At 39.8% G+C, this 25,848-nt stretch overlaps 1 pseudogene; it reads left to right on the forward strand.

The window, feature by feature from the left end:
• Nucleotides 1–24,737, forward strand: LOC128579061 (N-lysine methyltransferase KMT5A-like; annotated as a pseudogene).
• The last annotated feature ends 1,111 nt before the right edge of the window (nt 24,738–25,848 follow it).

Consider the following 25,848-nt stretch of genomic DNA (forward strand, 5'->3'; position numbering starts at 1 on the left):
ATGAGAACGACTCATACTGAACTTTCTACAAAAAAGAGAACAGAGTTCAATCTCATTTTTACCCCACGGGAGAGAGCCACTATTAACAGGATCTCCTTCCCTAAAGAGATCCCAGATGTGAGCCTCGGCTTCCTCCTGCCCAACGTAAAACTGAACACATACCTGCAATTGTGAACTCCCAGCCCACCCCTCCATCCCTACCCCATGTTTTGGAAGTCTATCCCCTGTGGAGTTCAGATTGTTTGGGCAATTTCTTGAGAGGTATGGTCATGGCTTTGGGCTCTATATGTCTGTTCTAAAACAGCTACATGGGCATGAAGTCGGGATTGCAGACAAAGGGCACCAAGCAGGAGAGGGAGTAATGTGGCCCACAGCAGAATGAGGCAGTGGCAGTGACAACAGGGCTCACACCCTGGGTCATACTTTGGAGAAACATTTCCTATTTTTTTTGGCAATCAGAGGGAGCCAGGCCTCTACCCTGAAGGGAGCCACATGTCAAGCAGAACTGGGATAAAAACACAGGCTCTGTGAACTGGGAATATGCCTTCGGTGGTACCTGCCTGGGCAGGATGAAGCTGGGACTAAGATAAGAGTACCCGTGCAGTTTTGGCACTCACTGTGCAGTGTGGCGGGGCTGAGGCAGAGTCACAGCTTTTGTGGAATCAAAATATGCCCAGCCCACAGTGTAGCATAGCTGGGAAAGAATCTCAAACTCTGTTAGAATACACAGTGACAGCACCAGCCTTGGGTGGGGCTGGGACAGAGACACTCTCTCTGAGCTCTAATTGCACCCAGCCCACTGCAGAGTTCACTAGAGACAGAAACTGCAAACTCCACGAGAATACACATGACAGCAGCACCAGCCCGGAGTGTGGCTGGGACAGAGATGTATCCTTCTCTGAGCTCTAGTTACACCCAGCCCACCACAGAGCACAGTGGAGACAGAGTCAGAAAATCCATGAGATTACTCATGGCAGTGGCACCAGCCTTGGGCAGAGAAGCTACTGAACGCTACAGGGAACCAGGGAGCCCGGATTCAGACCCATGAGGTTACTCTGGTGGAAGATTATAACACACAGGAGACTCTGATCTTCCTTTCCTCAGGCAGACCCATATCCCTGTTGCTTCCACCTAGTGAAGGGACCAGGGCTGTAGTCCTGTGGGCCTACCAGTGGCAGGGTGAGGCTGCAGCATAGGGCAGGGAAGGAGGCACCAATTCCTCTGGCCTGACTATTGGCCTGAGTGAACCTTCCCATCCCCTTGACTACCAGAGAGAGACAAACTCCAGCATTTTGGGTTTCTGGGTCCAAATTGCCTGTGGAAACCTACCACCAGGTTACTGATCACTAATCAAACTCTCACAGTTCAGCAGTGTTTTGTACTGCCTGGGATAATTGCTTTTGGAACTATGGATTTGGGCAGTCCACATGGAGACCATCCAAAATTGAACAGAGGTTGTGTTGAACTGAGAGGGACTGACCCCTCCTACAATAGGTTGCAATACATGCTGGAGAGGGGTGAGGGATCTTAGGTTCCGGTACCTCCCCCTAGCTGAGATTTTATCCTTCTCTTATGAGTCAGTAGCATAGAAGACAACAAGTAAGAGCCGGCTAGCTCTATCACACCAATTTGCTTCTCAGTTTCTCTAGCTGCAGGTCTGAAAGGGACGTTTGTAAAGCTAAGGAAAAACCACAAGCACTAATCACTGCTCTTTGGTAAAGGGCTAGTGAACGACATTCGTGGAACCCCAAATTCAATCACACCCTTCCAGTTTTAATACCCCAATACAGAAATTAAGCATGAAGCAGAACCAGAGGAACAACTCTGGCAACATGAATAATCAGAGAAAATCAACTCAACCAAGGAATGACAAAAGGTATATGTCAGAAGATGTTATTTATAAACAAATGGTCAAAATGTTAGAAGTATAATTCAGAATTTGGATTGAAAATAAGATGAATAAATTGGAGGAACAGATGGATATAGAAATCTAAAATGTTGTACAAAAGTTGTCTCAAGACGTAAATGAATTCAAAGACAAATTTATCAAGGATATGGATGTAATGAGAAATCAGATAGCAGAGCTCAGTGAAATGAAAAATTTATTCAAGGAGCTCCAAAAGTCAGTAGAATACCTCCATAATAGAAAGATTTTTTTAAATCGAAGACAAAACATATGAACCCACCCAAACATTCAAAGAGGCAGACAGATGGAGAGCAAAACTGATCTTTCCCTGAGAGTGTTGTGGAATATTCCAAAGAACAAACCTTCACCCTGTAATATTTCCTTAAGGAAAAGAGGATGGTTCTAGAAAGCACAGATTCTTTACTCTAAGAGATTATGGACGAGAATTTCCCAGGCATTGCAAGGGATACTGAAATTCAGATAGCAGAGAGTTTCAGAACCCCAGTATGTCTCAATTCAAAAAACACATTTCTAGGCACATTGTAATTAACTTCACCAAAGTTATGACTAAGGAGAAAATTCTGCAAGCAGCTAGGCATAAGAAAAGCATTACATGTAAAGGGAGAAATATCAGAATTACTGCCGATCTCTCAGACAAAAATTTCCAAGTCAGAAGAAGTTGGTCTTTAACCTTCAATCTCCTAAAACAAAATAACTTCCAGCCCAGGATCCTGTATCCAGATAAAATAAGCTTCAACTATGATGGAGAAATCAAATACTTTGATGACATACAGATGTTGAAGAAATTTGCCAGAAACAAACAAGCTCTCCAGGATATTCTCAGTCCCATCTCCATCATGACCAGCCAAATGGTCCTGGGGCAAAATAAACTCACCCTGAAATTTTGAATAAAACCTAACTTTTCCACAGGAGGGTAAGGACTAAAAATAAACACTAGACATTTGATAAACTGACACCAAAAACACTATCATGCTTTTTAATTCTCTCAATTAATGTGAATTGCTTAAATTGTCCTCTATAGAGGCATAGATTGGCTGACTAGATACATAAACCCAGACCAGATATTTGTTGCATAGAAGAGGCGCACCTTACCATAAAAAATAAAAATAGACTCAGAAGGGATGGACATCTATAATTCAGGCAAAAGGAAAACAGAAAAAAAGCAGGGGCTGCATTTCTATTTGCAGATACAATAGGCTTTAAACCAACAATAGTAAGGAAACATAAGGATGGGTACTTCATATTTGTCAAGGTAAACACCCAACATCAAGAAATTTCAACTATTAACACTTATGCACCCAACCAGAATGCTCCTCAATTTGTAAAAGAGACCATAACAGACCTGAACAGACCCTTCCTGCACCATAATAGTTGAAGATTTTAATACCACTTTGGCAGTGGTGGACAGATTCTCCATGATTAAACTAAGTAAAGATATTTTGGACTTAAACCTGACCATAGTACAATTTGACTTAAGAGACATCTAGAGAACATTTCATACGAATAAAACTGAATACATCTTCTTCTCATCAGCCCATGGAACTTCCTCCAAAATTGATCACATCTTAGGTCACAAGTCTAACCTCAGAAAATGTAAAAGAATATAAGTTATTCCTTATACCTTCTCGGACTATCACAGAATTAAAGTTGAACTCAACAACAACAGGAATCTCCATACTCATACAAAGTCTTGGAAGCTAGATAACCTTATGCTGAATGATAGCTGGGTCATAGGGGAAATTAAGAGGAAAATTACTCTTAGCAAAGTAAATCAAAAATGGAAAAAAAATGTATCCAGTGTACTCAGCTCTACTGTGAAACTAATTTATAGCTTTCACATGAAAGCTGTAACCCAGTTATAGCCTCAGAATATGGGGAAAGGGGAAAGATGAGATGAGTGGTGGATAGGTAATTGGTGGGACCACACCTACGGTGCATGTTACAAGGGTACTTGCAAAACTTACTAAATGTAGAATATAAATGTCTTAACACAATACCTAAGAAAAAACCAGGAAGGCTATGTTAACCAGTGTGATGAAAATATATCAAATTGTCTATAAAACCAGTGTATGATGCCCCATAATTGCATAAATGCACATGGTTATGATTTAATAAATAAATAAATAAAATTGCTCTAAATGAATCATGGACCTATAAGTAAGGGCTAAACTACAAATGTTTTGAAAGAAAACATAGAAGAAAATTCATGTGACCTAGGATTAGACAAAGAGTCCTTAGATAGAATTCAAAAACCCTAATCCATAAATGAAAACTTTCATAAATTAATCCGCATCAACATTAAAAAAGATTGTTTATTACAAAGGCACTATGTAGGAAATGAAAAGAAAGCCACAGGTTGTGGGGAAAAACACAACTCACATATGTGCATATCTGTTAAATGACTTCTATCTAGATGTATGAAGAGCTGTCATAATTCAATGATAAGAAGATAATTCAATTAAAATGTGGGTAAAATATTTGAACAAATATCTTCCTTTCACTAAGGAATATGTACAAATGTCTAATAAGCATCTTAGCAGATGCTTCACATCATTAGTCATCAGAGACATGCAAATTAAAACTACAATGAGATACCATCACACACGTACTAGAATGGCTGTAAGCAGTTAAGGGGTTGGCAGATTACTGGGCCATTATTTTTATAAATAAAGTTTTACCACAACACAGCCACTCCCATTTGTACCGTCTATGACTGCTTTCATAGTATCATAGCAAAGTTGGGGAGTTGCTACAGAGACCGTAGTGGACTACAGATTCTAAAATATTTACTATCTGGCCCTTTACAGAAAAAATAAAAGTGTTTGTGAGTTCGTGGTAGGTAAATTACACCTCAGCATTGCTGATGCAAACATAAAATGCTATGGCCACTTTGGAAGACAATTTGGTGGCTTCTTAAATGGTTAATCATAAATTTACCATATTATATATCCATTCCATTCCTAAGTAATGAAGAGAAATGAGATGACATGTCCAGATAGACTTACATAGGAATGTTCACAGCAGCACTATTCAGTACAGCCAAAAAATAGAAAGAACAAAATATTCATCATCTGCTAAACAGAGAAGTAAAATATGGTCTATCCATACAAAGGAATACTTTTTACTGCTTATACATGCTATAACATGGATGAACTTCAAAAACATTATGTTAAATGAAAGAAACCCAATGCAAAACATCGTGTATTATTAATAATATTGAATTATTTCATATATATGAAATGTCCAGATAAGGCCTTAAATCTAGAGACAGAAAGCAGATTAGTAGCTGCCAAACTGTAAGTGTAGAAACAGGGATTGACGACAAATGAACACAAGGTATCTTTCAAAGGAGTAGGGCGCCGGCCCCATATGCTGGAGGTGGCAGGTTCAAACCCAGCTCCAGCCAAAAAACTGCAAAAAAAAAAAAAAAAAAAAAGAGTGATCAAAATATTTCAAAACTAGATTATGGTTGTGAGACAAGGTAGCAAATGTAAGAAGTCATGTTTGCTCATTTATGTTTGCCTACATAATTTCACAAAGCCTCTGTCTCTATGACAATGTGCAGCTCTCTTGAGGGATGCTTTGAAGACAAAACAGGATAGAGCACACAGCCCCACACATATCTTGCCTCAGTTACTATATTTCTTTGTCTGGTTTTATAAATGTAATTGATGTATCTGACCATCACTGGTTAATTCTCATTCATATGACTATAGATTTTCGAAAGTGGTAACAGGTACATACGTAACCAAAGTGTAGAGCTTCTTTGATGAATCTTCATCCTCATTACTTTTTCTGGACAACTGGACATGGGTGTGGTATGGGATATTGCTATTCCTTTGGCCCAGTTTTGCTGAGCCTGGTATCTATGCACACATCTGGAGTTTTCATCTTCTTCATGGCAAATTTCTGGATCTCTCTGAGTGCCTGAGGTCAGCACTTCTTGAAGCCCACTCCATAGAGGTGCTTGTAAATGTTGACTGTGTATTCCTAGAGCACAATCTCATTGATAGCAGAACTGCCCTTCTTCTCATCACCCTTCTTTGCGGGAGCCAGCTTGCTGGGCTCAAATTAGAAAGAAAGGATACAAGGGATTGTAGAGGAAAGCAGCAGTCACAAGTCCCTCTGTTTCTTAAAAGATAAGATGATGAAATGAAACTACATTAGAACAATTTACTCCCTCAATACATAAGAAACGAGCAATAAGTTGTAAACACTGAAATTCATATACATACACATACATGTGCACACATGTGTCCACAGACATTATTGAAATCAGCCCAACTAGACTGGTGGCCAAGAAAAGAACCAGAGAGGTCTGACACAAATAGAGAGGTCTAGCTTGGCTCAATATCTATCTCTAGCCTATCTGCCCTATAGCCTCCTTGGTGAATTGATAAAATCCTGAAAATGCTGGCTAATGTCATCAAACCTGAAGTGATGTAAACTGAATGAGAATCTTTATCTTTTAGTTCTTCTTACTACACAGTATATATAGCTCCTAGAGAAGAATAGAGGTGGTAAAAAATGAAAATGACTCTCAGACTAAAGGGAAATTTTCAGAACTACCCATTGAACTGGAAAAATGTTCCAAATAAGAAGAAACCCTAACAGACAATTCATTTTAAAAAGATTGTTTTAAAGTCCACTGAACAAAGGCCACCAGGAGCATTTCTATAATAAAAAAAGTTGGTTCATTTATCTTGCTGCAGCAAGGTAGAAAATACTCTAGAGCAGTGTTTTTCAACACTTTTTATCTCACATCACACTTGAACCTATAGTTAAAATTCTTAAATTATGTTGATGAAAAACAAGAGTGAGAAAAAAGATTATGGGCTTGTTGCCCGTAGTTCAGTGGTTAGGGCATCGGCCACATACACTGGAGCTGGTGGGTTCAAACCGGGCCCAGGCCTGCTAAACAACAATTAAAACTACAACAAAAAATAGCCAAGCATTGCGGCAGGTGCCTGTAGGCATAGCTACTTAGGAGGCTGAGGCAATAGAATCACTTAAGCCCAAGAGTTGGAGGTTGTTGTAGCACTTTACCAAGGGCGACATAGTGAGACTCTGTCTCAAAAAAAAAAAAAAAAAAGGAAAGAAAGAAAGATTATTCTTACTGTGCTTTGAACTTCTTTCAAAAATAATTTAATTAATGATTTTTAAAAATTTTCACAGCATACCGAAGATAATCTCCTGGTACACTAGTTAAAAATGACTAGTCTAGAGAAACTCCCTCAGGAAAAAGAAGCTGAAAGGAGCTTCTCACAGGATTTGGGCTTGTGCTAGATTATCCCAAGAAAAATTAAAAAAGTGAGGATCAGTTGAGGACTGAGATTTTCAATAAATTGGGGAAATTAAATGGCTACATAACCTATCAACTTTTATATCAGATATAGGATTAAACCAAGACTAAAGTTGTCATTGGTAAAGGAACAGTAGTCACTCAGGTTACTCAGAAGATAGGGATGTTTTATTATTTCCATGGTTGCAAAATGGTTTTATCTCTGTCTTGTTCCAAACATAGTCACAAAGTGGCCTTGTCTGTATCTTATTTATATTCTAGAAAGTATTCTTTATGTCAATTTGAGAATACCATGAACTGGTTGCTACCTGCTAAAAAGGAAGCTTCATTCTATCTCAAGATGATTTACCACCATAGCAGTAAGGAAAATGCAAATTCCAGCAATAAATACCCTTCAACTTACAGTAGATTGGCAAAAATTTAAAAAATGGTAATACCCATTGCTAAGGGAAATGTAAGGAAATGATGTTTCTCATACACTGAAGACAGAGAATGAATTGTTACAAGTTTTTAATGTTATTATTATGGAGTATTTCCAACATATATGAAAGAAGACTGGCTCGGCACCCATAGCACAGTGATTACGGTGCCAGCTATGTAACCCAAGAGTGGCAGGTTCTAACCCAGCCTAGGCTAGTTAAAGAAGGACAATTGCAACTAAATATAGCCAGGCATTGTGGGTAACTGTAGTCCCACCTATTTGGTAGGCTGAGACAAGAGAATCCCCCAAGCCCAAGAGCTGGAGGTTGCTGTGAGCTGTGACTCCACAGCACTCTCTAGAGGATGCCATAGTGGGACTTCGTCTCAAAAAAAAAAAAATAGGATAAGACAATGGATACACAATTGGACTTCCATAATAACAGTTTCAACAACTATGAATTCATAGCCATTCTCATTTCATCCATGTTTCCATCCACTTCTTTCCCTTGAGTATCTTTCTGAAGCCAATTAGAAGCAAATTATTTTATCCATAGATATTTAGTATGTATATCTACCATTACTTCATCTACAAAACCATAAAAATTCCTTAATTTAGTGAAAGGTCTACTTACTGTTCAAATGTCTAATTGTATTATAAATTCCATACTTATTTGTATATTTTGTTTGAATCATGATTCAGATAAAATCCACTCATTTATATTAGGTGATATGACACACAACCTTTTAAAGTAATATGGCCTTATACACTAAAAACAAAAATACACATATCCTTTGATCTAGTGAGTTTAATTTTAACAATCTATGGATGAATGTATGACAATACTTATTGTGACACTATTTGTAATGACAAAAAACTTGAAAGCAACTTGAATATGCGGAATTGGAGGAAGGGTAAATAAATATGTACCAATATGGTAGAAATAACTGTCACCTAAAAATTATGTTATCAAAAAATTACATTTAAAAATCTGAGGCTGTTGATCTGGTGGCTGCCATAGTGACTTAAGCAAAATTACTATAGCTGAGAAATATATATATATAGTTCGTTATCTCACTTTAGTAAAAGCAAATGACAAATTCACAATCTTTTATATATCTTTATGTGTGTGTTTTTGTGTGTGTGTGCGTGCGTGCATGTATGCATGTATCTATTTATCGTTGGAAATGCTTATATGGAGAAAGAAGAATGGGCTTACATACCTAGGCAAACAACATTTCTGGGTGCCCAACCCTTTTTGTTTCCTGTTGCACATTACTAAAAATAAGAGTTGTCTTGGGCCATACAGTAAATACACAAACACTAACAAAAGCTGATTAGCAAAAAAATAAATAAATAAATAATCTATGCATACTTTTCATGACATCAGACACCACATACAAGCAAAAAAAGTCCTCACAAAATTAACATGCAGCCTACAGGCAGCAGATTGGACACCCCTGTCTGGTCAAGGAAAAATGTATAAGTCAAAAGCACAAAGGGACACAAAAATAAAAACAGATTATAAAAATCAGAAAGTATTTACATTATACATTAAGTGAAATGTATAAACCGAAACTCTAGCCACAATATTGTTACAAGTATGTAAAGCAGCATATGCATACAATGATACCTAGGACAACAGAAGACTTGAGTTTTACATTTTTGACTTGGATGTCTGTTTTCACAAGATTAATGTTCTATATATCATTACTCAAATGCCTATTATAACAAAAATAAGAGCACATCAATTTTGTGTGTTTGACTTTGTTTATCAATAATATGAATGCAAAAAATGTTCAGATAATTCTGTAGAAAATTGATGTTAAGTAACTTCAGTAGTTTGCTAACTCAAGGCAGACAACATACTACTTGTACTTGTAGCAGATAAAACTACTCCCCCCAAGAAATCCTGGAATGCCTAGTTTAATACAGTGTCAGCTGATAATTTCTAAAAAACTAAGTTATGCATTATGGCCATTAATGCAGTTTGGCCTCAATTAGTGTCCTATCCCAACTATAACTCAAATAAAAAAAATGTAAAAGTATGGCACTCTATATTTCCTACTGTACTTACTGCCAATAAACAAGTTGTTTGAGATAAAGACAGGATTTGTGCAATTCATCCCTTCCTAAATTATTTCCTACATTATTCTAATGTAATGTATTGCTTTGAACAGTCTCTTTGGAGCACCACTTGCCCAGGAGTCCATTGGCCCCAGAGGAAGTTGACTCAATTCTCCTACTACTTGTCCTCATTTAATTAAAATTCGTGAATTACCATAGTGCCAAATGTTCCTTCAAATGCTGTGCACCAAATCAGACAACTGTAAACAGAAATATAAATCCAATGCTGAAACTCTGTGGCTGTAAAATGTTACAGAATGTGCTTATAATCATTTTTAATACTCCTATTCACTCAAAAATGATTAATTTCATTTTTTTTACCCTAGAATTTGCAGATTCCCAGAAGTTCTGGGTACTCAAATAGAGAAGGAGAGTTAGGATTTTAATAAGCTTATTGATGAAAGCCACTAGGATAATAACGTCATCAATTAGCCTGCTAGTTGAATTCTACTTAAGAACTCATTGATGTTGTAATTCAGATTAACTATTTAGTTCCTCTTTTTTTTTTTATTTTTCTCCTGCTCCCACACTTGAATAATTTCCCCATCAAAAAATGCCATTTTGAATATTTGGACAAAAAATTGAACTTTAAATCAGCAACTCCGCTTCTAGAATTCAAATTTTAAAGAGGCATTCAGTCCAGAGTACAAAGATATATGCCTACAGGTGTAGGATAATACTGTAAATATGTTCATTATTTAATGCCTACTGTAATAAATTAACCAAGTAATGTAATACTTTAATTAATCAGTGTTAATTATCCATAGACATTCTACTGTTAGCTATTGGAAAAGATGAACAGCAGAGGAGGCAGAAAAGTCATTGTATATGAACAGATAGTTTAGAGGAAAAAACTCAAATGGCCAACGAACATTTTAAAAGTAACTCCACACATAATGAAGCAAATGCAAATCAAGACAAAATACAATCTCAAATTATTCGATTAGTAATTACTAAAAAGCTTGATGACCAGTGCTTGAGGAATTCTGGCAAACAAGCATTCTCAAAAACTTGTTCAAATGTTTTTTAGTGCAACATTTCTGGATGACAATTTAGTGTTTCTATCAATATATAAAACACATATGTCCTTTAACCCAGTTCCCAGTACTTAAAGATTTCCCTATAGACATGAAGGCAATAACATAATTGGTAATAGTAAAAACAAAATATGCGACAAATAAAATCCTATGAACAACCAAACATCCATTGTAGAAAAGCAGTTAAATAACTGGTGGTACATCCTCACAAGTGACTTTTTTATGCAAGCTGTTAAAAAGAAAAAGATATATTTATACTGCATTTAGAGAATGATCCCCAAGATACATAAAACGAGAAAAGCAAAGTAAATAATTGCATATAGTAATTAATTGTAATTAATTAATTATTACAATTGTAATAATTGTAATCTTTTCAAGCAAGAAACAGAAATTGAAAAGCAATAAGTATATGCCATAGTTTTATATATTTTCAAACATTTCCAGGAAATGAATAAAGGAATTCAGTCTTGAGAAGAACTAGGTAAGGGAGAGTGGCTTTCAACTTTTCAGTTTCTAACTTTTTTGTAGCAAGAATTTTCTAATTTCACAGATGTGTTGCTTTTAATTGTATAAATTGCTCAGTTAGGGGTATCAGGAATGGGAGAATGTGGTACAATATTTTGTTAGGTTCTTTATGCTTTTCTATATAATAATAAGAGAAAATTTCATACTATTTTAAAAACATGAGCCAGTAAAATTGATTTTATATGGATATATATTTAAGACAGAGTCTCACTCTGTTGCCCTGGGTAGATTGCTGTGGTGTAATCATAGCTCACAGCACCCTCAAACTCCTGGGCTCAAGCAATACTCTTTCCTCAGCCTCCCAAGCATCTGGGACTATAAGTGGCTGCCACAACACCCAGCTAGTTTTTCTATTTTCTGTTTTCTGTATGCAACAAATAAAACCTTATAAACAAACAAATATCCATCATACAAAAGCAGTTAAATAATTGGTAGAGATGGGGTCTCGCTCTTGCTCAGGCTGTTCTTGAATTCCTGAGTTCAAGCAATCCACCAGCCTCAGCCTCCCAGAGTACTAGGATTACAGGCAGAGCCAAGGAGGCCACTAACTCATAGCCTTGTGTACGGTTCCAGCTTCAGCCTTTGGAAAGAAGGCATTGGTAAATCCTTCTTGTAACATACTCCGGATTTCTTTATATTTAGCACAGGTGGGGGTCTTGCTTTTGTGCAGACTGGTAAGGAGCTCTTGACTTCAAGGAACCCACACAGACCAGCCCACCAACTTCCTGGAGCTGTAGGTTTGGTTAAAGGACTCCAACAACCACCACGATTTCTCCTGCCACTCTCTAACTCTTACTATCCTTTTTCTCTCCTTTTCTTTAATTTTTTTCTTCCATTCCCTCTTCTTTATTTTTCTCTTTTTCTTTTCTTTCTCCCTCTTACTTTTTTCTCATCTTCCTCTTGGCCTTATACCAAAGGCCACTTCAACATCTAAACTCTGGGACAAATCATTTACTTATTTATTTATTGAGACAGAGCCTCAATATGTTGCCCTGGGTCGAGTGTTGTGGCATCACAGCTCACAGCAATCTCCAACTCCTGGGCTCAAGCGATTCTCCTGCCTCTGCCTCTGAAGTAGCTGGGACTACAGGTGCCTGCCACAGTGCCTGGCTATTTTTTGAATTGCAGCCATCATTGTTTTTGGTGAGCCCAGGCTGAATTCAAACCCACCAGCTCATTTATTTTCTTAGCTAGCACCTGTGGCTGAATCCTTAGCCGCTTGAGCCACAGGTGCTGAGCCTAGACAAGGAATTTATAGCAAAAGAGAGAGATAACAGGAAAAAAAATAGAAGGAAAGAGTTAATGAGAAGAAAACATTAGGAGGAACAAACAGGAAAATTTTGGCAACACAAAAAACCAGAATACAGCAACTGCATCCCCCAAAGGAACATGAGGTAGAAAACACAGGGCATTCCACAAGGAAAGAATTAATGGAAATGAAAGAAATGGAAGTTAAAATATGAATGGCAAAAATAAGAAAGAATTAAGGAGAGACAAGATGGCGGACTGAAGCCAGCTTTCAACAAAGGCTCCCGTCCAGAAGGAGAGTTAAGGGACAGGAATTTAGTAAGTATCCTGGTGGACTTGAGCCTCACCAAGAGAGAAGGCTGAAGAACGCACATCAACACCGCTGAGGCAAGTTGTGATCACAAGGACGCAAACAAAAGGTACAAAATCCACCACCAAGCGGACGGGAGTCCCCCTCCCCCATGAGACCGGCTCTGTAGCCCCACAATTGAACAAGTGGGCAGAAATTAAAGCCCCTCCCACTACACTCCACGGGAGAGACCTTCTAAAAACTGGACCTACCTCCCCTACTGGGGTGCCGTGGCGTTCTCCTGCCGGACATAGGGCTGAATAAAACTTTGGGAATCCTTTGCCGGCAACCCTGAATCCCCGGCGCTCCCCTCCCGCCCACTGAGGTCTGGAGGCCTGTCCCCCAGGACTTCGGATCCTTGGGTGATTTCTCAAGGGGAGTGGACAGTCCCCGAGTTGCGTCTGGTCAGCATTGACTCTGAGGCGCGCCGAGTGAGGAGAGGGCACCGGGCTGAGGGGGAGTCACGCCTCGCGGCACTTCCCTGCGGTGCAGTGCACCAACCCTCCCCGGGCATACGGGGCCCAAGACTGAATCACACTCTGGCCTCCCCGCTGAGAGCTGAGAACCCCTACTCTCACTCGGGGTCTGAGGGCCTATCCCCCAGGAGTTCGGCTCCTTGGGTGATTTCTCGAGGGGAGTGCACAGTGCCTGAGCTGCGTCAGGTCAGCGCTGACTCTGGGATACGTGAGCGAGGAGAGGGCACTCCGCTGAGGGGAAATCAAGCCTTGGCGGCACTTCCCTGCAGTGCAGTGCAGGAGCCCTCCCCGGCACAAGACTGAATAAGACTCTGGCCTCCCCGCTGAGAGCTGAGAGCCCCTACTCTCACTCGGGGTCTGAGGGCCTATCCCTCCGGAGTTCGGCTCCTTGGGTGATTTCTCGAGGGGAGTGCACAGTGCCGGAGCTGCGTCAGGTCAGCGCTGACTCTGGGATACGTGAGCGAGGAGAGGGCACTCCGCTGAGGGGAAATCAAGCCTTGGCGGCACTTCCCTGCGGTGCAGTGCAGGAGCCCTCCCCGGACCGTAGTATTGCGTGAAACTGAATGAAACTCTAGCTTCCCCCCGCCCCACTCCCAATCCGGGTCTGGGCGCCCATCCCCCAAGAGTTCTGATTCTTGGGGGATCTCTTAAGGGGTGTGGACCCAGCACAAACTGCGGCCGCTCAGTGCTGACTCTGGGGCGCGGGACAGAGGAGAAAAGGGTCGCCTGAGTGCCCACACCAGAGCAGCAGTTCCCTGGAGGTAGATCAACAGCCGTTTTTTCTTTAACGGCAGAACGCTCACTTCTGGATATTCTGAGGCCACACCCCCTGTCTCCCTGGGCAACCAGAGGAGGCCACCTGTGTCACGACTCACAAACCCAGAAGCCTCCAGGGCGGGGCCGACCCAGAGAGGTGTTCAGACGCAATTCTCCAGCAGCAAAGACGTTTGAACTCAAAACAGCCCGTCTCCTGTAGGCGACGACAGGAACAGAGACAGAACCTCACAAAGTTGTCTGTTCTGTTCTGTTCTGTTAGCAGCATCCATCAGGGACGGGGCTAAGCCTGAGTGAACACCTCCTTCCCATCACCTGCATCAAACACTCAAAGATGTCAGGCCCCATCTCCTCCTGCTAGATAGCGGCAGTCTGCGGGGGCCTGGCAGACTTCCTCGCGATTCAGGCAGGTGCAAACCCCTGGAGTGTCTGTTCACTGCAGGCAACTGGGTTAGCCATCTGCAGAGATACCAGTGACTGGGTCCGACGGAGGGGCAAAGTGGGGAAGGAGACGTCAACCTTCCCAGACTGCTCTGTTTGCGGGGTGGCTCCTCCTGACTCCACGCTGCACTGGAGTGAGCTGTCTCAGAGGAGTCACCAGGCCCCTGTGATCCAGTTCCCAGAGACCTCTTGAACCCTTCCACCTGAGACAAGTGCCGATTGAGACAGTTGATTCGGACCTTTTGAACTGGGCTAATAGACTGAGGACTTTTCAGGTGGTGCCCTGGGTGTGCGATTGTAGGAAGGTTTGATTCTCCTTTTCCAACTGGGGCCAGAGGTGGGCAGGCGGGGTGACTTAATTGCTGATTTTTCCACACAGCTGAGACTTCAAGCCAGAGTAGAAGTTGCAATAGGATAGAACAGAAACCAGCTGAAAACAAGACAGAACCACTTTGCTCCACCACACCAGACAGGGCCCCAGTTTCTCAGGCCACAACACTGTACGGGCCCTCGATAAAACCCCAGGGGAAAAACCAAAGGGAGTAAACCATGGGGCGGAATCAGCGGAAAAACTCTGGTAACATGAATAACCAGAATAGATCAACCCCCCCAAGAAAAGATACGGCAGATGTGATTGAAGATCCCATTCATAAACAACTGGCCGAGATGTCAGAAGTCGAATTCAGAATTTGGTTTGCAGACAAGATTAATAAAATGGAATTAGGAATTCGTGGAGAAATTCAAAAACTGTCTCAAGAATTTAACGAATTTAAAGACAAAACCACCAAAGACTTAGACACACTGAAACAAGAACTTACAGCCCTCAAAGATATGAAAAATACAGTAGAATCCCTCAGTAACAGAATGGAGCAAGCAGAAGAAAGGATTTCTGACATTGAAGATAAAGTCTTCGAACGCTCCCAATCTCTCAAAGAGGAAGAGAAATGGAGAGCAAAAACGGATCACTCACTCAGAGAGCTCTCAGATAATTCGAAAAAACATAACATAAGGGTTATAGGAATTTCGGAGGCTGATGACGTGGCAGCCAAGGGCACAGAGGCCCTTCTACATGAAATTATGAAAGAAAATTTTCCAGACATGCCTAGAGAATCTGAAATTCAGATAGCAGACAGCTTCAGAACCCCAGCACGATTCAACCCCAAAAAGCCATCTCCCAGACATATCATAATTAGCTTCACTAAAGTTAACATGAAAGAGAAGATTCTCAAAGCAGCCCGGCGAAAGAAAACTATAACGTACAAAGGTAAGAATATTAGAATAACTGCAGATCTCTCTGCTGAAACTTTTCAAGCAAGAAGAGGCTGGTCATCAACTTTTAATCTCCTAAAGCAAAAAAACTTTCAACCCAGGATCTTGTATCCAGCTAAACTGAGTTTCATCTATGATGGAGAAATTAAATACTTCAAGGACATTCATATGTTGAAAAAATTTGCCATAAGTAAACCAGCTCTTCAGGATGTTCTCAGACCTATCCTCCACAATGACCAACCCAATCCTATACCACAAAAGTAAACTCACTCAGAAACTTCGGATCAAACTCCAACTTCCACACTGGCGAAAGGATTAAAAATGTCCACTGGACCTTTGAAAAACTCGATAACCAAAATTCCACCAGACTTATCCTTACTCTCCATCAATGTGAATGGCTTAAACTGTCCTCTAAAGAGGCATAGGTTAGCTGACTGGATACAAAAACTTAAGCCAGATATTTGTTGCATACAAGAGTCACATCTCAACTTAAAAGACAAATACAGACTCAGGGTGAAAGGATGGTCATCCATATTTCAGGCAAATGGTAATCAGAAAAAAGCAGGTGTTGCAATTTTATTTGCAGATACAGTAGGCTTTAAACCATCAAAAGTAAGGAAGGACAAGAATGGTCACTTCATATTTGTTAAGGGTAATACTCAATATGACGAGATCTCAATTATTAATATCTATGCACCCAACCAGAATGCACCTCAATTTATAAGAGAAACTCTAACAGACATGAGTAACTTGATTTCCTCCAGCTCCATAATCGTTGGAGATTTCAACACTCCCTTGGCAGTGTTGGATCGATCCTCCAGAAAGAAGCTGAGCAAAGAAATCTTAGATTTAAACCTAACCATCCAATATTTAGATTTAGCAGACATCTACAGAACATTTCATCCCAACAAAACTGAATACACATACTTCTCATCAGCCCACGGAACTTACTCCAAAATTGATCACATTTAAGGTCACAAGTCTAACCTCAGTAAATTTAAAGGAATAGAAATTATTCCGTGCATCTTCTCGGACCATCATGGAATAAAACTTGAATTGAGTAACAACAGGAATCTGCATACCCATACAAAAACATGGAAGTTAAATAACCTTATGCTGAATGATAGCTGGGTCAGAGATGAGATTAAGAAAGAAATCACCAATTTTTTGGAACAAAATGACAATGAAGACACAAGCTATCAGAACCTCTGGGACACTGCAAAGGCAGTTCTAAGAGGGAAATTTATAGCACTGCAAGCCTTCCTCAAGAGAACGGAAAGAGAGGAAGTTAACAACTTAATGGGACATCTCACGCAACTGGAAAAGGAAGAACATTCCAACCCCAAACCCAGTAGAAGAAAAGAAATAACCAAAATTAGAGCAGAATTAAATGAAATTGAAAACAAAAGAATAATACAACAGATCAATAAATCAAAAAGCTGGTTTTTTGAAAAGGTCAATAAAATAGATAAACCTCTGGCCAACCTAATCAGGAAAAAAAGAGTAAAATCTCTAATATCATCAATCAGAAACAACAAAGACAAAATAACCACAGACTCATCAGAAATCCAAAAAATCCTTAATGAATATTACAAGAAACTTTATTCTCAGAAATATGAAAATCTGAAGGAAATAGACCGATACTTGGAAGCACGCCACCTTCCAAGACTTAACCAGAATCAAGTGGAAATGTTGAACAGACCCATATCAAGTTCAGAAATAGCATCAACTATACAAAACCTCCCTAAAAAGAAAAGCCCGGGACCAGATGGTTTCACGTCAGAATTCTACCAAACCTTTAAAGAGGAATTAGTACCTGTATTACTCAACCTGTTCCAAAATGTAGAAAAAGAAGGAAGACTACCCAACACGTTCTATGAAGCAAATATCACCCTGATCCCCAAACCAGGAAAAGACCCAACAAGAAAAGAAAATTATAGACCAATATCACTAATGAATATAGATGCAAAAATATTCAACAAGATCCTAACAAACAGAATCCAGCAACACATCAAACAAATTATACATCATGACCAAGTTGGTTTTATCCCAGGGTCTCAAGGCTGGTTCAATATACGTAAATCTATAAATGTAATTCAGCACATAAACAAATTAAAAAACAAAGACCATATGATTCTCTCAATTGATGCAGAAAAAGCTTTTGATAATATCCAGCATCCCTTCATGATCAGAACACTCAAGAAAATTGGTCTAGAAGGGACTTTTCTTAAACTGATAGAGGCTATCTACAGCAAACCCACAGCCAATATCATATTGAATGGAGTTAAATTGGAATCATTTCCACTCAGATCAGGAACCAGACAAGGCTGCCCATTGTCTCCATTGCTTTTCAACATTGTAATGGAAGTTTTAGCCACCGCAATTAGGGAAGAAAAGGCGATCAAGGGTATCCATATAGGGTCAGAAGAGATCAAACTCTCGCTCTTCGCAGATGATATGATTGTGTATCTGGAAAACACTAGGGACTCTACTACAAAACTCCTAGAAGTGATCAAGGAATACAGCAGCGTCTCAGGTTACAAAATCAACATTCATAAATCGGTAGCCTTTATATACACCAACAACAGTCAAATTGAAAAAGCAGTTAAGGACTCTATCCCATTCACAGTAGTGCCAAAGAAGATGAAATATTTGGGAATTTACCTAACAAAAGACGTGAAAGATCTCTATAAAGAGAACTATGAAACTCCAAGAAAAGAAATAGCTGAAAATGTTAACAAATGGAAAAACATACCATGCTCATGGCTAGGAAGAATCAACATTATCAAAATGTCCATACTACCCAAAGCAATATATACTTTCAACGCACTCCCTATTAAAGCTCCACTGTCATATTTTAAAGATCTTGAAAAAACATTACTTCGTTTTATATGGAATCAGAAAAAACCTCGAATAGCCAAGACATTACTCAGAAATAAAAACAAAACAGGAGGAATCACACTACCAGACCTCAGACTTTACTACAAATCGATAGTGATCAAAACAGCATGGTATTGGCACAAAAACAGAGAAGTAGATATCTGGAATAGAATAGAGAACCAAGAGATGAATCCAGCTACTTACCGCTATTTGATTTTTGACAAGCCAATTAAAAACATTCAGTGGGGAAAAGATTCCCTATTTAACAAATGGTGCTGGGTGAACTGGCTGGCAACCTGCAGAAGACTGAAATTAGACCCACACCTTTCACCATTAACTAAGATAGACTCTCATTGGATTAAAGATTTAAACTTAAGACATGAAACTATAAAAATACTAGAGGAGAATGCAGGGAAAACCCTTGAAGAAATTGGTCTGGGTGAGTATTTCATGAGGAGAACCCCCCGGGCAATTGAAGCAGCTTCAAAAATACACTACTGGGACTTGATCAAACTAAAAAGCTTCTGCACAGCTAAGAACACAGTAAGCAGAGCAAGCAGACAGCCCTCAGAATGGGAGAAGATATTTGCAGGGTTTAACTCTGACAAAGGTTTAATAACCAGAATCCACAGAGAACTCAAACGCATCAGCAAGAAAAAAACAAGGGATCCCATCGCAGGCTGGGCAAGGGATTTGAAGAGAAACTTCTCTGAAGAAGACAGGCGCACGGCCTTCAGACATATGAAAAAATGCTCATCATCTTTAATCATCAGAGAAATGCAAATCAAAACTACTTTGAGATATCATCTAACTCCAATGAGACTAGTCTATATCACAAAATCTCAAGACCAGAGATGTTGGCGTGGATGCGGAGAAAAGGGAACACTTCTGCACTGCTGGTGGGAATGCAAATTAATACATTCCTTTTGGAGGGATATATGGAGAACACTCAGAGATCTAAAAATAGATCTGCCATTCAATCCTGTAATTCCTCTGCTGGGCATATACCCAGAAGACCAAAAATCACAACATAACAAAGATATTTGTACCAGAATGTTTATTGCAGCCCAATTCATAATTGCTAAGTCATGGAAAAAGCCGAAGTGCCCATCAATCCACGAATGGATTAATAAATTGTGGTATATGTATACCATGGAATACTATGCAGCCTTAAAGAAAGATGGAGACTTTACCTCTTTCATGTTTACATGGATGGAGCTGGAACATATTCTTCTTAGTAAAGTATCCCAAGAATGGAAGAAAAAATATCCAATGTACACAGCCCTACTATGAAACTAATTTGGGACTCTCACTTGAAAGCTATAACCCAGCTACAACTTAACAATAGGGGGAAGTGGGAAAGGGGGGGGTGGGTAGAGGGAGGGGAATCGGTGGGATCACACCTGTGGTGCATATTACAGGGGTATTTGCGAAACTTGGTAAATGTAGAATATAAATGTTTTGGCACAGTAACTGAGATAACGCCGGAAAGGCTATGTTGACCACTGGGATAAAAATATGTCAAATGGTTTATGAAGTGAGTGTATGATGCCCCATAATCATATCATTGTATACACTTATGATTTAATAAAAAAATTAAAAAAAAAAAATAAATAAATCTCTCTTCAGAGGGCTCCCCTCCCACACGTATATTATCCCATCCTGCCTTTTCATGCTCACATTTTAATATTTCTAACTTACAAGATGCGTGAGGAAAATAAACACTGAACTTGATTTTTAAACTTTAAAAAAAAAAAAAATAAGAAAGAATTGATGAGCACATGGAAAAACAGAACCAAAAAAAAGGACAAAAGCTATAAAGAATATAGAAAGGATATGGCATAGCTTAAGGCCTTAAAAGAATCAATCATGGAACTTAAAGATGAAGTAGAAAGTATCAATAACAGATTAGACCATGGAGAAGAAAGAATCTGAGAGCTATAGGATACAGCTCTTGAGCTAACCCATCCAGTTAAAGAGGCACAAAAGAGGACAGAGAAAGCAGAATATTTGCTCAGAGAATTATAGACTTCATGAAGCATTCAAACATACAAATTACAAGTATTCCTGCAGAGGACAAAGAATGTTCCAAAGGAATGGAAGTCCTATGTGTGGAGGATATCATAAATGAAAATTTCCCAAGTATCACTAAAGATTCTGAAACACTCCTTTTTGAGGGATATCAAACTCTGCGCAATCTCAACACAAAGAGAGTATCTCCAAGAAACATTGTAATGAACCGGTCCAAAGTCAAGGCAAAAGAGAAAATTCTGCAAGCAGCCAGATTAAGTGCCAATTGACCTAAAGGGCAAGATCCAGCAGGGTGATAGTTGATTTTTCAGCTGAAACTTTCTAAGCCAGAAGAGAATGGTCAGCCACATTTATCCTTCTTAAAAAAAATAATCTTCAGCCCAGAATTCTGTATCTTGCTAAACTAAGCTTCAAAATTAATGGAGAAATAAAATATTTTGCAGATATGCAAATACTAAGGAAATTCACCACAACAAGACCAGCTATAGAGGAAATACTTAGACCTATTCTGCACACCGAACTTCACAATGGATCATCAAAGCAAACAAGCACAAACTAGACAAAGCCTGGCTTCCACAATAGCACAAAGGATAAAACTAAACAATGGACCTTCTCTAAATAAGATGAAAGAACTCCACCACACTTATCAATTCTCTCAATAAATGTAAATGGATTAAATTTCCCACTGAAGGGGCACAAGCTGCTTGATTGGATTGAAAAGCACAAATCATCCATATGCTGTCTCCAGGAGGTACACCTAACCTTGAACAACAAAAGAAGACTCAAGGTAAAGGGTTGGAAAACAATATTTTAGGCAAATGGAAACCAGAAGAAAGGATGGATCACAACCATATTTTCAGATACAAGGGCTTTAAAGCAACAAAAATTAAGAAAGATAAAGATGGTCACTTCATGCTGATCAGGGAACAATACCTCAAGAGGACATTTCGAATTCTAAATAGTTACACACTCAAGTTAAATGCTCCCAGATTTATGAAGCAGGCATTGATTGGTCTGAGCTATATGATACACTGCAACACCATAATAGCTGGTGACTATAATACCCCTCTGGTTGAACTGGACAGATCATCTAAACAGAAACTAAACAAGGCACTTAAATTCAATCATAGAAAAAATGGCCTTAATAGACATATACAGAAAAAAACATCCCCAAACAAATGAATATACATTCTTCTTTTCAGCCCATGGAACATATTGTAAAATACATCATAATGTAGGTCACAAATCAAACCTCAACAAAACTTTAGAAATTGAAATTGTACCTTGTATCTTCTCCGACCACGGGGCAATAAAGATAAAACTTAACTCCAAAAAATTATCCCCACACAAAGACATAGAAACTAAACAACCCTATGCTGAATAACATCTGGAAGAGATACAGGAGGAAATTATCAAACTCCTCAAACATAACAGCTATGGAGCTACAAGTTACCAAAACTTGTGAGATACTGCAAAAGCAGTCCTAAGAGAGACATTTGTCATATTCAATGCATACATTCAAAACACAGAAAAAGAGCAAATCAACAATCTAATGAATCATCTTAGAAATGGAAAATGAAGAGCAATTCAATCCCAAATCTACCAGAATAACCAAAGTTAGATCAGAAATAAATGAAACTGAAAAAAATAAAATAAATAATCACTCAGAAAATTAACAAAAAGTTGATTTTCTTTTGAGCAAATAAATAAAATAGAAAAACTTTTGGTCAGGTTTACTAGAAATAGAAAAGTAAAAGCTCTAGCAACCTCAATCAGAAGTGAAAAAGGAGAAATAACACCAGATACCACTGAGATATAAGAAAATTATCCCTGACTAGTACAAGAAACTATATGCCCAGATTTGACAATGAGAAGAAAATGGAACAATACCTGGAATCATACTGTCTCCCTAGACTTAACCAGGAAGAAATAGATCTCTTGAACAGATCAAGCACTAACACCAAAGAAACAATAAAAAATATTCCAACACAAAAAAGTCCTAGACCAGGTGGTTTCACACCACAACTATATAAAACCCTCAAAGATAAACTTGTACCTATGCTATAGAACCATTTTCAAAACATTGAGAAAAAAAGGAACTTTCCCTAACATGTTCTATGAACCAAATATCACCCTGATACCAAAACCAGAAAACGACCCAAATAAAAAGGAGAATTAAAGATCCATTTCACTAATGAATATTGATTCAAAACTACTCAGTAACTTCTTACCCAATAGATTACAGCAACACACTAAAAAAATTATATACCACAATCAAGTAAGTTTCATTCCAGATATGTAAGGCTGGTTTAACATATGCAAATTTGTAAATGTAATTCACCATATTAACAGAAGCAAAAACAAAGGCCACATTAATGTTCACAGCTATGATTTAATAATTAAAAAAAAGTCCATATGATCCTTCCAATAAATGTAGAAAAAAACATTTCATAACAGGGCAGTGCCTGTGGCTCAAAGTAGTAGGGCGCCAGGCCCATATTCCAGAGGTGGCAGGTTCAAACCGAGCCCTGGCCAAAAACTGCAAAAAAAAAAAAAAAAAAAAAAAAATTTTTTGAAAACACTCAGTAGCCTTTTCTAACAAGAATACTTAAGATCTTCCTGGGGTGGGAGCCGGATAGCCGGCGGGAGGGCCACTGAGGACACGCCACCAGTGCCTCCGTCCCTGTGAGCCTGTTCCAGGAGGCCCAGGGCTGCCACAGTGCACAGGAGCCAGGGCCTGCCTTGCAGGCCTTGAGGGAAGGGGGTGCCTTGCGGTGCCGCCTGCGTTCCTAGGGCACCACGGTGCCACTGGTGGCTTCTGCAGTGGCAGCTGCAGCGGTGGTGGCTCGGCTGCAGTGGCAAAGGCGCAGGGCACGCCTCCATAGTCTGAGCTGGGCTGCAGGCAGGAAGATGTTCAAGCCCAGCGCAGTGTAGGCCGCAGTGGTGGCAGCGACGGCCCAGGGCCTAGAGATGGTGGAGCGGAGGGGCTGTGCAGGCTCCACAGCCACAGGGAGAACGCATTTCCTGGGCAATCAAAGATCTATTCCTACAGGAGTCCGAACAAATTCTCTGGAGTGCTTTACCCCCTTCAGGAAGAAAATTCAGTTGCACATCTCGATGTCAAATACCAGGGGAAACCATTAGATGGAATCTACAGGTGACGAGAAGAGAAAAGAAATCCTGGAAATGCAATATGGAATACCATGAAGTCTGAAGAACAGATCAAAGATGTCAGAAAAGGTCCCCTGGCACCTTTGCCAAACCAAAAGTCTGAAGCAGCAGAGCCTCCAAAAACTCCAACCTGGTCTGGTGATTCTACCAATGCAGCAGTTGCCAATCAAGCTCTGAAAAAGCCCATCATGGGCAAACAGACCCCTCGGGAGAAAGCTCAAGGAAAAACACAACAAAAATGCAAGCTCACAGATTTCTACCCTGTCCGAAGGAGCTCCAGGAAGAGCAAAGCTGAGCTGCAGTCAGAAGAAACAAAGAATAGATGAATTGATCGAAAGTGGGAAAGAAGAAGGCATGAAGATTGACCTCATTGATGGCAAAGGCAGGGGTGTGATAGCCACCGAGCATTTCTCCTAGGGTGACTTTGTGGTAGAATACCACGGGGACCCCATCAAAATCACCGATGCCAAGAAGCGGGAGGCTCTGTATGTGCAAGACCACTCCATAGGCTGTTAAATGTACTATTTCCAGTATCTGAGCAAAACCTACTGTGTGGATGTAACTGGAGAGACAAATCGCCTGGGAAGGCTGATCAATTCTAGCAAGTGTGGGAATTGACAAACCAAACTGCACACAGGGATGGCATTACCTCACCTCATCCTCATCGCCACCTGAAATATTGAGGCTGGACAGGAGCTCTTGTATGACCATGCCGACCGCAGCAAGGCTTCCATCAAAGGCTACCCATGGCTGGAGAATTAGCTGATTGGCCCGTCGCCCTCCTTCCCTCACCCCTTCTTCTTCAAAGGACAAAGTGCCCTTAAAGGGAATTGATTTTTTTTCTTTTCTTTTCTTTTTTTATTGTTAAATCATAGCTGTGTACATTTGTGCAATCAAGGGGTACAATGTGCTGGTTTCATATGCAATCTGAAATATTCTCATCAAACTGGTCAACGTAGCCTTCGTGGGATTTTCTTAGTTATTGTATGTAGACATTTGTATTCTGCATTTAGTAGCTTTCTCCTCTATCCATTCTAAGATGCACCGTGGGTGTGGCCCCACCCATTACAGAAGGGAGGGGGGAACTCAGGGTGCAGGGAGGGTAATGGGTGGGGAATTGATTTTTTTTTTACACACTTAATCTTAGCAGATGACTTCAGATGATTTTTGAAAAGTATATGCGGATGCCTTTTCACTGTAGTATTTAAATATCTGTTACATGTTTCCAAGGTAGACTTGAACAGATGGCCATATAGTAAGAAAACTTTTATATTCCAGTTGCTATTGTACTTTTCTTGTATACAAGTTGAACATTTGTGCAACCCTGTGTGCAATCAAGGACTCAGCACAGGTTTTAGAGGAAAGAGTCAAACATGAACTAGGAGGCTGGGCAAGTCTCCCGCCTCCAGTGGAAGAGCCAGGACTTTGTCCCCACACTCCCAACATCTATGTTTGGTGGGTGTGAGGAAGACGCTGCCTCCTGAAGCCTGGACGACATGTTTTCAAGCTCTTGTTCTCCTGATATCTCATCAGGCACACATTGAAGTATATGAATATATAATTTTTAAGGTTTCACAGTAAGCTAGTCTTCCCCTCTGCTTTCTTGAAAGCTAACTGACCACGTGGCCTTGAAGCATGTTCCATGCAGAGATTTACTCTTCCAGAGGCTACTGCCTTTCTGGGCACCTTGAAGCATCAGGGCAGGAAATCAAACCAGTTGTGGGCAGGGAAAGCACTGCTTACCTACCTTGCCAGGGCAGGGTTTCCTGAAACTGGGTTAATTCTTTATAGAAATGTGAACACTGAATTTCTTTTTAAAAAATAATAGTAATAAATAAAAAAAACCCAGGAAATTAAAAAGAAAGAAAGAAAA

This window comes from Nycticebus coucang, chromosome Y (genome assembly GCF_027406575.1).
Source record: "Nycticebus coucang isolate mNycCou1 chromosome Y, mNycCou1.pri, whole genome shotgun sequence".
In the NCBI taxonomy this organism is placed as follows: domain Eukaryota; kingdom Metazoa; phylum Chordata; class Mammalia; order Primates; family Lorisidae; genus Nycticebus; species Nycticebus coucang.